Here is a 15,892-nt window from a genome sequence, read left to right as displayed (position 1 = left end):
AAGACAGAAGCTAAAGCGACACACAACTGAGTGCCACTGAGCAAGTGATGGGCAAGGAGTCCTTTTAGTCAGCAATGCAGAGATGAATCTTGGAACCTTTAAAAGGGGCAACACAGTTGTTGGAAAGCTGACTAGGAAGAATAGGATGCTTTAAAAAGAATTCCTGGCATCCCTGTTTTGCTGATTCCTCACACTTCCAAACTACAGGTTGAATGTCCCTTATCCAAAAGCTTGGGACTGGAAGTGTCCCAGATTTGGAATTGTTTTGGATTTTTGAATATTTGCAATACATAATGAGATATCTGGGGATGAGACCAAAGTCTAAACAGGAAATTTATTTATATTTCATACACACATTCTACACACAGGCTGAAGGTAATTTTATACAATATTTTAAATAGTTTTGTGCATGAAATAAAGTTTTGTCTGCATTTAAACTTTGTTCTATCACATGAGGTCAGGTGCAGGATTTTCCTCTTGTGGTTTCATGTCGGTGTTCAAAACTTTTTGGGTTTTGGAGCATTTCAGATTGTTAGGTTAGTGATGCTAATCTGCATTTTTTTTTTTTTTTTTTTTTTTCAGACAGAGTTTCGCTCTTGTTGCCCAGGCTGGAGTGCAATGGAACAATCTTGGCCCACCGCAACCTCTGCCTCCCGAGTTCAAGCGGTTCTCCTGCCTCCTGAGTAGCTGGAATTACATGTATGTGCCACCACATCCAGCTAATTTTGTATTTTTAGTAGAGATGGGGTTTCTCCATGTTGGTCAGGCTGTTCTCAAACTCCCGACCTCAGGTGATCCGCCTGCCTCGGCCTCCCAAAGTTCTGGGATTACAGGCATGAGCCACTGCACCCGGCCTAATGTGCAATTATCTGTACTAAACATAAATAAATATCTAAAATCTCGGCTTTTTCTTATAGAAACAAGGGAACAGTATTTAGAGTGCTTTGTAACTCCTTAGAAGAAATTATTTCTCTGTAGTCTCCCTCAGATGGAAGTAACTAAATGAGACATACTCTGGGAAGGGGGAGACACCTCACTAATTGAGAAAGCATTTCTGTTCTTAGTATGGATTTAGAGTAGACTATCCCCTAATTAACATCTGTTTTGGGAAAGATAATATGGCTAAATGCAAGTCCATTATTTGAAGGATATGCCAGGCATGGTGGCATACTCCTGTAATCCCAGCATTTTGGTAGGCTAAGGCAGGCAGATCGCTTGAGCCCAGGAGTTAGAGACCAACTTGAGCAACATGGTGAAACCCCATCTCTAGAAAAAATGCAAAAACATTAGCCTGGTGTGGTGGCACACGCCTGTGGTCCCAGCTATTCGGGAGGCTGAGGCACAAGAATCACTTGAACCTGGGAGGCAGAGGTTGCAATGAGCTGAGATCACGCCACTGCACTTCAGCCTGGGCTACAGAGTGAGACTGTCTCAAAAAATGAAAGGCTATGGCACCACTTTTCGTTTTACCTTGATGGGTCTGTGGAGAAGGAAATACAGTCAGGAACCTGGTGATTACAACAATTATAACAACTATTCTTTTTACATTGAATCACTCATTCCCCTCTTACTTCCTGAAGGAAATATGAAAGGTTCAGCATTAATTTAAAAAATACTGAGTTGGCCGGGCACAGTGGCTCACGCCTGTAATCCTAGCATTTTGGGAGGCCGAGGCGGGCAGATCACGAGGTCAGGAGATCGAGACCATCCTGGCTAACATGGTGAAACCCCGACTCTACTAAACAAAATGCAAACAATTAGCTGGGCATGGGGAAGGGCGCCTGTAGTCCTAACTGCTCTGGAGGCTGAGGCAGGAGAATGGTGTGAACCCGGGAGGCAGAGCTTGCAGTAAGCTGAGATCATGCCAGTGCACTCCAGCCTGGGCAACAGAGCGAGACTCCGTCTCAAAAAACAAAACAAAACAAAACTGAGTCATCAATGAGAAGGTCAGAGACTGAGAAACCAACTTTTGGTAGGTGTATGTCCTTCACCTACAGCACTCTCCTGGCCAACTCCCTGCAGGACCAGGCTTATGATAGATAGGATGGCCATTACAAAACACAAAGATACTATTATTATTGTTATTATTTTGCATATCTGGGTTGTAAATTTTTTTTTATATGTAAACCTGAATTTTTTATTTACCTTTATCCTGTGCTGTTTACTTCACTTAAGACTTTTTTTAAATTTATTTTTTATTATTATTATACTTTAAGTTCTAGGGTACATGTGCATAACGTGCAGGTTTGTTACATATGTATACTTGTGCCATGTTGGTGTGCTGCACCCATCAACTCGTCAGCACCCATCAACTTGTCATTTACATCAGGTATAACTCCCAATGCAATCCCTCCCCCCTCCCCACTCCCCCCTCCCCATGATAGGCCCCGGTGTGTGATATTCCCCTTCCCGAGTCCAAGTGATCTCATTGTTCAGTTCCCACCTATGAGTGAGAACATGCGGTGTTTGGTTTTCTGTTCTTGTGATAGTTTGCTAAGAATTATGGTTTCCAGCTGCATCCATGTCCCTACAAAGGACACAAACTCATCCTTTTTTATGGCTGCATAGTATTCCATGGTGTATATGTGCCACATTTTCTTAATCCAGTCTTTCACTGATGGACATTTGGGTTGATTCCAAGTCTCTGCTATTGTGAATAGTGCCGCAATAAACATACATGTGCATGTGTCTTTATAGCAGCATGATTTAAAATCCTTTGGGTATATACCCAGTAATGGGATGGCTGGGTCAAATGGTATTTCTAGTTCTAGATCTTTGAGGAATGGCCATACTGTTTTCCATAATGGTTGAACTAGTTTACAATCCCACCAACAGTGTAAAAGTGTTCCTATTTCTCCACATCCTCTCCAGCACCTGTTGTTTCCTGACTTTTTAATGATTGCCATTCTAACTGGTGTGAGATGGTATCTCATTGTGGTTTTGATTTGCATTTCTCTGATGGCCAGTGATGATGAGCATTTTTTCATGTGTCTGTTGGCTGTATGAATGTCTTCTTTTGAGAAATGTCTGTTCATATCCTTTGCCCACTTTTTGATGGGGTTGTTTGTTTTTTTCTTGTAAATTTGTTTGAGTTCTTTGTAGGTGATGGATATTAGCTCTTTGTCAGATGAGTAGATTGCAAAAATTTTCTCCCATTCTGTAGGTTGCCTGTTCACTCTGATGGTAGTTTCTTTTGCTGTGCAGAAGCTCTTTAGTTTAATTAGATCCCATTTGTCAATTTTGGCTTTTACTGCCGTTGCTTTTGGTGTTTTAGACATGAAGTCTTTGCCCATGCCTATGTCCTGAATGCTACTACCTAGGTTTTCCTCTAGGGTTTTTATGGTATTAGGTCTAACATTTAAGTCTCTAATCCATCTTGAATTAATTTTCGTATAAGGAGTAAGGAAAGGATCCAGTTTCAGCTTTCTACTTATGGCTAGCCAATTTTCCCAGCACCATTTATTAAATAGGGAATCCTTTCCCCATTTCTTGTTTCTCTCAGGTTTGTCAAAGATCAGATGGCTGTAGATGTGTGGTATTATTTCTGAGGACTCTGTTCTGTTCCATTGGTCTATATCTCTGTTTTGGTACCAGTACCATGCTGTTTTGGTTACTGTAGCCTTCTAGTATAGTTTGAAGTCAGGTAGCGTGATGCCTCCAGCTTTGTTCTTTTGACTTAGGATTGTCTTGGAGATGCGGGCTCTTTTTTGGTTCCATATGAACTTTAAAGCAGTTTTTTCCAATTCTGTGAAGAAACTCATTGGTAGCTTGATGGGGATGGCATTGAATCTATAAATTACCTTGGGCAGTATGGCCATTTTCATGATATTGATTCTTCCTATCCATGAGCATGGTATGTTCTTCCATTTGTTTGTGTCCTCTTTTATTTCACTGAGTAGTGGTTTGTAGTTCTCCTTGAAGAGGTCCTTTACATCCCTTGTAAGTTGGATTCCTAGGTATTTTATTCTCTTTGAAGCAATTGTGAATGGAAGTTCATTCATGATTTGGCTCTCTGTTTGTCTGTTACTGGTGTATAAGAATGCTTGTGATTTTTGCACATTAATTTTGTATCCTGAGACTTTGCTGAAGTTGCTTATCAGCTTAAGGAGATTTTGGGCTGAGACAATGGGGTTTTCTAAATATACAATCATGTCATCTGCAAACAGGGACAATTTGACTTCTTCTTTTCCTAACTGAATACCCTTGATTTCTTTCTCTTGCCTGATTGCCCTAGCCAGAACTTCCAACACTATGTTGAATAGGAGTGGTGAGAGAGGGCATCCCTGTCTTGTGCCAGTTTTCACAGGAAATTTTTCCAGTTTTTGCCCATTCAGTATGATATTGGCTGTGGGTTTGTCATAAATAGCTCTTATTATTTTGAGGTACGTTCCATCAATACCGAATTTATTGAGCGTTTTTAGCATGAAGGGCTGTTGAATTTTGTCAAAAGCCTTTTCTGCATCTATTGAGATAATCATGTGGTTCTTGTCTTTGGTTCTGTTTATATGCTGGCTTATGTTTATTGATTTCTGAATGTTGAACCAGCCTTGCATCCCAGGGATGAAGCCCACTTGATCATGGTGGATAAGCTTTTTGATGTGCTGCTGAATCTGGTTTGCCAGTATTTTATTGAGGATTTTTGCATCGATGTTCATCAGGGATGTTGGTCTAAAATTCTCTTTTTTTGTTGTGTCTCTGCCAGGCTTTGGTATCAGGATGATGTTGGCCTCATAAAATGAGTTAGGGAGGATTCCCTCTTTTTCTATTGATTGGAATAGTTTCAGAAGGAATGGTACCAGCTCCTCCTTGTAACTCTGGTAGAATTCAGCTGTGAATCCGTCTGGTCCTGGACTTTTTTGGTTGGTAGGCTATTAATTATTGCCTCAATTTCAGAGCCTGCTATTGTCTATTCAGGGATTCAACTTCTTCCTGGTTTAGTCTTGGAAGAGTGTAAGTGTCCAGGAAATTATCCATTTCTTCTAGATTTTCCAGTTTATTTGTGTGGAGGTGTTTATAGTATTCTCTGATGGTAGTTTGTATTTCTGTGGGGTCGGTGGTGATATCCCCTTTATCATTTTTTATTGCGTCTATTTGATTCCTCTCTCTTTTCTTCTTTATTAGTCTTGCTAGCGGTCTGTCAATTTTGTTGATCTTTTCAAAAAACCAACTCCTGGATTAATTGATTTTTTGGAGGGTTTTTGGTGTCTCTATCTCCTTCAGTTCTGCTCTGATCTTAGTTATTTCTTGCCTTCTGCTAGCTTTCGAATGTGTTTGCTCTTGCTTCTCTAGTTCTTTTAATTGTGATGTTAGAGTGTCAATTTTAGATCTTTCCTGCTTTCTCTTGTGGGCATTTAGTGCTATAAATTTCCCTCTACACACTGCTTTAAATGTGTCCCAGAGATTCTGGTATGTTGTATCTTTGTTCTCATTGGTTTCAAAGAACATCTTTATTTCTACCTTCATTTCGTTATGTACCCAGTAGTCATTCAGGAGCAGGTTGTTCAGTTTCCATGTAGTTGAGCGGTTTTGATTGAGTTTCTTAGTCCTGAGTTCTAGTTTGATTGCACTGTGGTCTGAGAGACCGTTTGTTATAATTTCTGTTCTTGTACATTTGCTGAGGAGTGCTTTACTTCCAATTATGTGGTCAATTTTGGAATAAGTGCGATGTGGTGCTGAAAAGAATGTATATTCTGTTGATTTGGGGTGGAGAGTTCTATAGATGTCTATTAGGTCTGCTTGCTGCAGAGATGAGTTCAATTCCTGGATATCCTTGTTAACTTTCTGTCTCGTTGATCTGTCTAATGTTGACAGTGGAGTGTTGAAGTCTCCCATTATTATTGTATGGGAGTCTAAGTCTCTTTGTAAGTCTCTAAGGACTTGCTTTATGAATCTGGGTGCTCCTGTATTGGGTGCATATATATTTAGGATAGTTAGCTCTTCCTATTGAATTGATCCCTTTACCATTATGTAATGGCCTTCTTTGTCTCTTTTGATCTTTGATGGTTTAAAGTCTGTTTTATCAGAGACTAGTATTGCAACCCCTGGTTTCTTTTGTTCTCCATTTGCTTGGTAGATCTTCCTCCATCCCTTTATTTTGAGCCTATGTATGTCTCTGCATGTGAGATGGGTCTCCTGAATACAGCAGACTGATGGGTCTTGACTCTTTATCCAGTCTGCCAGTCTGTGTCTTTTAATTGGAGCATTTAGTCCATTTACATTTAAGGTTAATATTGTTATGCGTGAACTTGATCCTGCCATTATGATATTAACTGGTTATTTTGCTCGTTAGTTGATGCAGTTTCTTCCTAGCCTCGATGGTCTTTACATTTTGGCATGTTTTTGCAATGGCTGGTACCAGTTGTTCCTTTCCATGTTTAGTGCTTCCTTCAGGGTCTCTTGTAAGGCAGGCCTGGTGGTGACAAAATCTCTAAGCATTTGCTTATCTGTAAAGGATTTTATTTCTCCTTCACTTATGAAACTTAGTTTGGCTGAATATGAAATTCTGGGTTTAAAATTCTTTTCTTTAAGAATGTTGAATATTGGCCCCCACTCTCTTCAGGCTTGTAGAGTTTCTGCCAAGAGATCTGCTGTTAGTCTGATGGGCTTCCCTTTGTGGGTAACCCGACCTTTCTCTCTGGCTGCCCTTAAGATTTTTTCCTTCATTTCAACTTTGGTGAATCTGGCAATTATGTGTCTTGGAGTTGCTCTTCTCGAGGAGTATCTTTGTGGCGTTCTCTGTATTTCCTGGATTTGAATGTTGGCCTGCCCTACTAGGTTGGGGAAGTTCTCCTGGATGATATCCTGAAGAGTGTTTTCCAACTTGGTTCCATTTTCCCCCTCACTTTCAGGCACCCCAATCAGACGTAGATTTGGTCTTTTTACATAATTCCATACTTCTTGCAGGCTTTGTTCATTTCTTTTTCTTCTTTTTTCTTTTGGTTTCTCTTCTCGCTTCATTTCATTCATTTGATCCTTAATCGCTGATACTCTTTCTTCCAGTTGATCGAGTCACTTACTGAAGCTTGTGCATTTGTCACGTATTTCTCGTGTCATGGTTTTCATCTCTTTCATTTCGTTTATGACCTTCTCTGCATTAATTACTCTAGCCATCAATTCTTCTACTTTTTTTTCAAGATTTTTAGTTTCTTTGCGCTGGGTACGTAATTCCTCCTTTAGCTCTGAGAAGTTTGATGGACTGAAGCCTTCTTCTCTCATCTCGTCAAAGTCATTCTCCGTCCAGCTTTGATCCATTGCTGGCGATGAGCTGCGCTCCTTTGCCGGGGGAGATGCGCTCTTATTTTTTTGAATTTCCAGCTTTTCTGCCCTGCTTTTCCCCCATCTTTGTGGTTTTATCTGCCTCTGGTCTTTGATGATGGTGACGTACTGATGGGGTTTTGGTGTAGGTGTCCTTCCTGTTTGATAGTTTTCCTTCTAACAGTCAGGACCCTCAGCTGTAGGTCTGTTGGAGATTGTTTGAGGTCCACTCCAGACCCTGTTTGCCTGGGTATCAGCAGCAGAGGCTGCAGAAGATAGAATATTACTGAACAGCGAGTGTACCTGTCTGATTCTTGCTTTGCAGGCTTCCTCTCAGGGGTGTACTCCACTCTGTGAGGTGTGGGGTGTCAGACTGCCCCTAGTGGGGGATGTCTCCCAGTTAGGCTACTCAGGGGTCAGGGACCCACTTGAGCAGGCAGTCTGTCCCTTCTCACATCTCAACCTCCGTGTTGGGAGATCCACTGCTCTCTTCAAAGCTGTCAGACAGAGTCATTTGCGTCTGCAGAGGTTTCTGCTGCTTTTGTTGTTGTTTAGCTGTGCCCTGTCCCCAGAGGTGGAGTCTACAGAGACAGGCAGGTTTCCTTGAGCTGCTGTGAGCTCCACCCATTTCGAGCTTCCCAGCGGCTTTGTTTACCTACTTAAGCCTCAGCAATGGCGGGCACCCCTCCCCCAGCCTCGCTGCTGCCTCGCGGTTAGATCGCAGACTGCTGTGCTAGCAATGAGGGAGGCTCCGTGGGCGTGGGACCCTCCCGGCCAGGTGTGGGATATAATCTCCTGGAGTGCCCGTTTGCTTAAAGCGCAGTATTGGGGTGGGAGTTACCCGATTTTCCAGGTGTGTGTGTCTCAGTTCCCCTGGCTAGGAAAAGGGATTTCCTTCCCCCTTGCGCTTCCCAGGTGAGGTGATGCCTCGCCCTGCTTCAGCTCTCGCTGGTCGGGCTGCCAGCAGCTGACCAGCACCGATTGTCCGGCACTCCCTAGTGAGATGAACCCAGTACCTCAGTTGAAAATGCAGAAATCACCGGTCTTCTGTGTCGCTTGTGCTGGGAGTTGGAGACTGGAGCTGTTCCTATTCGGCCATCTTGCTCCGCCCCCAAGATGTTAATTTTTAACTCACTTCAATGTAAATGATGACTACATGAAATACTTCCCTCATCTTAATCAAATATTGCTCAATATAAGTCCTACGCATGTTTACATTCCCTGAACTCTCATCGCCCCAGTTTACTAAACTTTAAGTCATAGCAGCAACCCTTTTTTTAACCTCTGAATTTAAAGCATTGTTATTTATATTTTATACCTATCATTTGACAGTGGCTCAAGGATATATTATGCAACTGGTTAGATTTTCACCAGAGGCTTAGTCACCTTAGCCTCTGATTAGTTTGTTTTTGATAGGGTCAACCATGCAGCAGCCCAGAACCTAGAAATTTGGGAGCTCTAGTCTATGCTACAGTTTTCAAGATCATTTTCAAAAACAAATAAATGAACACTTGGCAGAAAGTACCTGTCACAAACAACATATGACACACTGAATCACACGGTTGTGTAATATACATACCCGAGCACGTTCTAGTAGAATTTTTCAACAATGACCAATAGTTCCTAGTACTTTCTGTGAAGTTTTATGTTTGTCTATTTCTTATTTTTAAATTAATAAGCATTCGTTGTTAAAATTTTAAAAAGTATAAAAAAGTATAAATAAGTAGGAAAAGTCATTGAAAATCCCACCACTCATTTTGGCATATTTCCTCAATTTTTTTTTTTTTTTTTTTTTTTTTGAGACGGAGTCTGGCTCTGTCGCCCGGGCTGGAGTGCAGTGGCGCGATCTCGGCTCACTGCAAGCTCCACCTCCCGGGTTCCCGCCATTCTCCTGCCTCAGCCTCCCGAGTAGCTGGGACTACAGGCGCCACCACCTCGCCCGGCTAGCTTTTTGTATTTTTTAGTAGAGATGGGGTTTCACCGAGTTAGCCAGGATGGTCTCGATCTCCTGACCTCATGATCCGCCCGTCTCGGCCTCCCAAAGTGCTGGGATTACAGGCGTGAGCCACCGCGCCCGGCCTATATTTCCTCAATTTTTAAAACACATTTGAAACTTTACTATACACGGAGTCTCAGTTCTAGCTCTTGCATTTAATATTATAACATAAGGACTTTTCCTAGCCATTTAAAACACCTAGCAAGCATAATTTTAAAACCAAAATGAATATTTCTTTTTTTCCTAGTCTCATGATATGAATAATTCATGCTAGTTATAGAAATTCCAAATAATACATAAGTGCATATAGCAACAGTAATCCACCACACAGAAATAACAGCAGTTAAATTTAGTGTATATCCTTCCAAATTTTTGACCATGCTTTTAAACACAAACTTGTATGCGTATATACAGATAAATATATATGTAAACATACAACACTGGGATCACACTTTGTATAGAGTTTGGCAACCTACATTTTATACTTAATACATTTTGGATATGTTACTATCTATCGTCTTCAAATTTATGTATTATTTACCCCTTTTAACAGCTGCATAGTGCAATATCTTAAAAAAAGAATCTTAATAATTACATACAATTGTATTACAAGCTTGTTCAACTTGGCCCAGGATGGCTTTGAATGCGGCCCAACTCAAATTCGTAAACTTTCTTAAACCATTATGAGATTTTTTTTTTTTGCAATTTTTTAGAGCTCATCGGCTATCATTAGTGTTAGTGTATTTTATGTGTGGCTCAAGACAATTCTTCTTCTTCTACTGTGGCCCAGGGAAGACAAAAGATGGGACACTCCTGTTGTATTGAATGGATGTGCGACAGTGTCCTTAACCTCCCTGCCTGTCTGCTCCCACTCCCTGTTAATGGAGATGGAGGCTGAGTTTGTTTCTTAACTTTAAAAACTAAAGAGTGATGCTAAACTGAAAGCAATGTTGCAGTGGACATCTTTACCCCTAAGTAACTGTCCACGTATAAAATTATTTCCTTAAGATAGAGTCCCACTGTTAGAATTATTAATTAAGACATGAAAAAGCTTAAGACTCTTGATCAATCTTATAAATATTTTTAAAAAGGGTATCTGGATCTAAGTTGTTTTACTGGACAATGAAACAAGAATTTCTGCCCAGAGGGTTAATATTTTGAATGATATTCAAATTTTTGTGAAAAAGAATTTAAAGATTTTCTTCATTTGCCTTCTGTAAGGAAGCTTTTTTATTCTTTATTTTTTTCTTTCTTTTTTTTTTTTTTTTTTGAGACAGAGTCTCACTCTGTCACCCATGCTGGAGTGCGGTAGTATGATCTCAGCTCACTGCAACTTCTGCCTCCCGGGTTCAAGTGATTCTCCTGCCTCAGCCTCCCAAGTAGCTGGGACTATAGGCATGTGCCACCATGCCTGGCTAATTTTTTGTATTTTTAGTAGAGACGGGGTTTCACCGTGTTAGCCAGGATGGTCTTGATCTCCTGATCTCTTGATCAGCCAGCCTCGGCCTCCCAAAGTGCTGGGATTACAGGTGTGAGCCACTGTGCCTGGCCGGAAGCTTTTAATTGGTGATCTTTAATTCTTTAATCTTTTAGATGGTTCTGTGTACCAATTAAAGAATATACCACATTGCAAAAAATACAGTTTTAATTTTAAAATTACTTTGCTATTTGTTATTTTATGTTAAATGCTTCTATCTACCTCCCTGTTGCTTTCTAATACACTATATCCTAAGTCTTTTAAAATTCAAATTTGCATTCCTGTCATTTTCATTGAATACATTGGATGTGCTTTTATATCATTTAATATAAATTTAAGAAAGACTGGTGAAGATGGCTGGTACATGTGTGAAATTTGCTTGTGGATAGAGTTGAGGGTGGTTTCTATCCCTATCTTTCGTCCTTTATCAGGCTTTTTGGGAAAGTTGATGGCACTAAACATATGGGTAGTATACCCAGAAGTATGAAATTAGTCTTCAAGAACTGCATTACCTGCTTTCATTCTGTAACAATTCCTAATGTTAGATGAAGTTTTACTTAGGAACATGTTCAACTCTGAAGTCTCTCACAAATTTCTATGAAATGCGTGTGCTCAGAGTTAAATTTTCACAAGAACTTTGCTCAAGAAATTACTTTTTACCTCAGTTCAATGTTAATTTGCTCTCCTTGTAAGCAAACAGAATGTAGCAATACTATTTCTATCCTAAGAACATATGCACGTTGTTCCATTAGTAGTAATATTTTCATCAGAACATTGTTTAACAGTAGCAAGTGATAACATTTGTAGGCAGTAATCAGAGACTTGACAGCTTTCCTCACCACTAACATTCTTCCATCTAGGAGACAAGAGATGCAAATGAAATAGAATATTTCAGAAAATGATTATTAGCTGATGCTAACTCAAATGCCAAGTCGAAGTTGAATTACTTGCTTAAAAAAAGACAAAGCGATCTTCTGACATTGCTGTTTCCTAGCGGCTTCATTTTATAGGTGATAGTCATAACAGAGCAGGGAATGAAGTAGGATTATGCAAATTTTCTCATCTCGCACAGAGAAAATAAGAGTTATCATGTGTGAATTTCTTCAATTTCCTGATATGCACCTAAAATTTACCAGCATCCATTCCATCTTCTTTTTTCATCTGTGAGAAGAAAAAAGTCCCTCTTCTTCTATCCAAAGCGAAACTCTCCCTTCTCTTCTGGCAGTCAGTGCATTAGTCAGATCTCCTTTGTCTTCTGCTCTTGACAGCCCAACTACTAAAAACCTTTGAAAGATGCAACTTCTGTTCCTTCTCCTTTTCTTTTCTAAATTTAAATAGAATTGAGACAGGGTCTTACTGTGTTGACCAGGCTAGTCTTGAACTCCTGGCCTCAGGTGATCCTCCTGCCTCAGCCTCACAAAGTGTTGGGATTACAAACACGAGCCACCACACCTTGCCTATTTTTTTTAAAGCTAATTTTTACTTTTCTGTCCAACTATACATGCCTTTCTCAACAGAGTTGCAAGAGAGAACTAAGCCCTATAGAAAGTGATGTGAATGACTATTTTTTTTTTTCAAATCTCTCATGGATGGTACCCTTCATCATACACAGGAAAAAGGTTAATTCATAACATACAATGTGTGCATTAAGGCATTAAGGGAAAATAGAAAAGTCAAGGTATTAATTTCCTACCTCCTATCTTCACTGCCTTATTAAAGGTGCAGTTATCTTCTGTTAGCTTCTCCAGACCCACATTCCACCCTCCTCCATCCACTTCTGTGCCTTGCAAGGATGCACCGTACAGACTACATCTATGGGTTTCCTTCACCTATTGCTTTCAGTAGGATTCAGCCCATAGGCATCTCATCGGGAGTTACGAGACAGCAAGTTTGGCTATTTATTAATATTTCTCTGGATCTCTCCTTGGGACATCATCTTGGGTTGCATATGTTCCTCAATTAAAAGCTACAGCTTCTCTCGTGGTGGCCCTTTCCTCTATAGGACTCTCTTGCTGGATTCCAGTGACTGCATCCTTACCTTGAGGTTATTTAGGCCTCAACATGATGACAGCTCCATTATTACTAATCTGGGGGAACTGCACTATTCTACTTTTGTAAGTCATGTAAAATTCGTGCTTTGTAGTATAAAGTTCTATTGGATTTGACAAACGCATAAAGTCATGTATCCATCACCACAATTATGACACAAAACTGTTCTATCATACCCCCAAATTCCCTCATGCTGTCTCTTTGTAGTCAAGCCTTCACCTTCCTCCAGCGTCTGACAATCACTGATAGGTTTTCTGATCCTAGAGTTTTACATTTCAAATCATACAAATGGAAGCATGCACTATGTAGACTTTGGGGTCTGACTTTGTTTACTTAGCAAAAGGTACTTCAGATTCATTTGTGTTGTTATGTGAATCAGCAGTTCTTTCTTCTTTATTGCTGAGTAACATTCCATTATATGGAGATGTCAGAGTATGTTTATTAATTCATTTGTTTAAGGACATTTGGGTTGTATCCAATTTGGGGTGATTATAAGCTGCCAAAAACAGTTAAGAGCTGCTATAAACATTTGTGTACAAATTTTTGTGTGAGTAAAAGTATTCATTTCTCTTGAATGAATACCTAGGATTTTTTAAAATTAATTTTTAACTCAAGATGGATTAAAGATTTAAATATAAAACACAAAACTATAAAAACCCTAGAAGAAAATCTAGGCAATACCATTTAGGACATAGGGATGGGAAAATATTTCATGACAAAAAGGTCAAAAGCAATTGCAATGAAAACAAAAATTGACAAATGGTGTCTACATAAACTAAAGAGCTTCTGCACAGCAGAAGAAACTATCATCAGAATAAACAGACAACCTACAGAATAGGAGAAAATTTTTGCAATCTATCCATCTCACAAAGCTCTAATGGATAGAATCTACAAGGAACTTGAACACATTTACAAGAAAAAAACAAACAACTCCATTAAAAAGTGGGCAAAGGATATGAACAGACACTTCTCAAAAGAAGACATACATGTAGCCAACAATCATATGAAAAAAAAGCTCAACATCACTAATCATTAGAGAAATGCAAATCAAGACAATAATGAGATATATCACACCAGTCAGAATGGTTGTTATTAAAAAGGCAAGAAACAACAGATACTATCAAGGCTGTAGAGAAATAGGAACACTTTTAGACTGTTGGTGGCAATGTAAATTAGTTCTACTATTGTGGAAGACAGTGTGGAGATTCCTCAAAGACCTAGAACCAGAAATACCATTTGATCCAGCAATCCCATTACTGGATATATACCAAAAGAATATAAATCATTCTATTATAAAGATACATGCATGTGTATGTTCATCACAGCACTATTCACAATAGCAAAGACATGGAATCAACCCAAATGCCCATCAATGATAGACCGGATAAAGAAAATTCGGTACATATATATAATGGAATACTATGAAGCCATAAAAAGGAATGAGATCATGTCCTTTTCAGGACATGGATGGAACTGGAAGCTGTTACTCTCAGCAAACTAATACAGGAACAGAAAACCAAACACTACATGTTGTCACTTATTAGTGGGAGCTGAACAATGAGAACACATGGACACAGGGAGGGAAAAAAACACACATTGGGGCCTGTCACAGATGGGGCCAGGGGGAGGGAGAGCATAAGGGAAAAATAGCTAATGCATGCAGGGCTTAATACCTAGGTGATGGGTTGATAGGTGCAGCATGGCACAAGTTTACCTATGTAATAAACCTGCCCACCCTGCACATGTATCAGGAATGTAAAATAAAATGTTTTTAAAAATTAATTTTATAATGTTCACTGATTTTATACAATTTTCTGAGTCCTGTGTAGAAGACAGTTGCAGCCTGGACAAGTGTGTTCCTGATCATTGTCAATGAATTGGCCAAGATGAGGAGGAGATTAGCATAACTGGGAGATTAGCATAGCTAAGGAGTTGAAGGCTAAGACAGACTGGTTCATGCACCAAGAATGAAGTAGGTAGAACAAAATAAGCAGTCAGCAGCTAAGAAGCAGCAAGGGAATGGAGGAAAGGGTGGATAGTGAGGTGTAAAGCAGGCAAAATTGGAGCTTCAGGCATCCTACCTGCTGTCTCCTACTTTCAGCTTTGAAAACAGGTCCCAAACCCACATAGCCCCAGAGTGAACACTCAATAACCTGAGGATTAGCTCCTTTCTCAGCCTTGAACTGATTACCCATAACTCACCACACTTTGGCTGGGTCATTTTAAACCCTCCTTGTATCATCAGCTGCTATTTTGCTCTGCTCTTCTAGGGTGGGTCTATCTCTATGTTCGGTTTCCGGGGCAACAACTGACTGTTCCCTTCTTTGTGTTACCACTTGACTGAGTGTGCATACACTTCTTCCAGCTCAGATTGGGTCCATCCTGCTTCCATGAGCCTTGGTGACATTGTTGGCTTGACTGGAGGGCAGGTGTGTAACAGGGCAGTTACCTTTACTAAATACATGAAGAAACTAAACACTGAGATGTTGAGTGAGTTACATATACACATCACATTCATAATAACAATGGCAGTAAACATTGGCACTAACATTTATAGAGCATTTACTTTGTACCAGGCATAGTACCAAGAGCTTTCCAGGCCAACAATCATCTAATCTTTGTAAAAACCTACAAAGTATTTACAACTCTTATGCCCCCATTTTACAGATGAAGAAATTAAGGCAGGGAGATTATGACATGCTTATTGAACTAGTAAGGGGAGGAAGCAGAATATGAACCCAAGGATGGAGGTCTAGAGCTCTCAAACACCTATACTATGCTGTTGACCAAAAATGTTAAGTAGAAGATTTAGGAGTAAAACTTCTGACTCCTGGTCTATTGGTTTTCTTGGATAATAAGTTCTATGTGCCATGTCCAAATCAATATATTCACTGGGGATACAAAATATGCAAATTGCATGGTCTTCATCTTGGGGAAATTTATAATACTACCAATAAGTACACAAAATATTTTTATTTGGAGGATGACTTATATAAGACAGGACCAGTTCACAGATGGCTTTGATTGTACGACTGCATAGTCTACAGTTGTAACATAGTTGGTTTCAGTTACCTCACATATAATGATAAAGCATATATGGTCATTGACTCTAAATT

Source organism: Macaca fascicularis, chromosome 3 (assembly GCF_037993035.2).
Source record: "Macaca fascicularis isolate 582-1 chromosome 3, T2T-MFA8v1.1".
In the NCBI taxonomy this organism is placed as follows: domain Eukaryota; kingdom Metazoa; phylum Chordata; class Mammalia; order Primates; family Cercopithecidae; genus Macaca; species Macaca fascicularis.
Note: the sequence above shows the minus strand (reverse complement) of the source record.